General features: G+C 39.9%; 1 protein-coding gene across 1 annotated transcript in view; it reads right to left on the bottom strand.

Annotated features, from left to right (window-relative positions):
• The window catches only part of ADAMTS6 (ADAM metallopeptidase with thrombospondin type 1 motif 6), a 165809-nt gene that overhangs the window by 16748 nt on the left and 148084 nt on the right, over positions 1 to 977 (bottom strand). The gene's annotated exons all lie outside the window — the stretch shown is intronic.

Below are 977 nucleotides of genomic sequence, written 5' to 3'. Positions count from 1 at the left end.
TCCCCCACCTCCTAACCCCTCCCTTTTTCTAATGCCCCCCCCCCCCCCCACCCCCCCAAAAAAAACCCCCAAAACGCAAGAAATGAAAAAAGGAGGATAAAGATCTGGATATATTAACAGAGTGTAAGATGACTTTCTGTAATCAATATGTGATAGCTGTGGAACAGAAACAGCTTATTTAGGGTATACTGATACACGGTAGGTTATGGGTATTTTCAGTAGAGCAAGAAACAAAAGAATGAGGCACATGTGGAATCTGCTCTGGGATAATATACACAGTTAGCTCTAGTCATCCAGTCCCAAAAAGACGACTTCAAACTGAAACATGAAAGCAGAATGTGATCAAGATTAATACATTTCTGACAATGATAGCTGGAATGAAAGAAGGGCTGTTTCAGACAACAAAAGCAAACAGGTATAAACTGGCATGGAACTAGAACATTAGAACACTTCTTGCAATTCAAAGATTGAAGTTCAGGAATAGTTTTCCAAGAAGCAGTGGGACAAACCCCCAAATTAACTAATTTTAAAACAATCAATTTATCAAAGCAATTATATGATATGGCTGCATTTGACAGCAAGGACACAGACATGGAAACTCAGGAAATCCTAACTTGTAAGTACTCCAGAGGGTACTTTGACATACAAAGTGGGGTGAGATGGGAGTCCAGGATAGCAAGGATCTGAAAAAGTATACAGACATTTTTGCACCTTGATTTGCATGTGATGCAGTCCCATTCAAATGTATCTGCCTTTCCTTTCAGCTGCACTGGTTCACATTCTTCAAATTTAATACTTAGGTCACTGTAAGGTTGTTCTGGTTTCAGCAGGGATAGAGTTAATTTCCTTCCTAGTAGCTGGTACAGTGCTGTGTTTCGGATTTAGGATGAGAACAATGTTGATAACACACCAATGTTTCAGTTGTTGCTAAGTAGTGCTTACACTAGTCAAGGACTTTTCAGCTTCCCATGCTCTAC

This window comes from Aptenodytes forsteri, unplaced genomic scaffold (genome assembly GCF_000699145.1).
Source record: "Aptenodytes forsteri isolate BGI_AS27 unplaced genomic scaffold, ASM69914v1 Scaffold92, whole genome shotgun sequence".
NCBI lineage: Eukaryota > Metazoa > Chordata > Aves > Sphenisciformes > Spheniscidae > Aptenodytes > Aptenodytes forsteri.
This window is presented reverse-complemented; position numbering and strand designations above follow the sequence as displayed.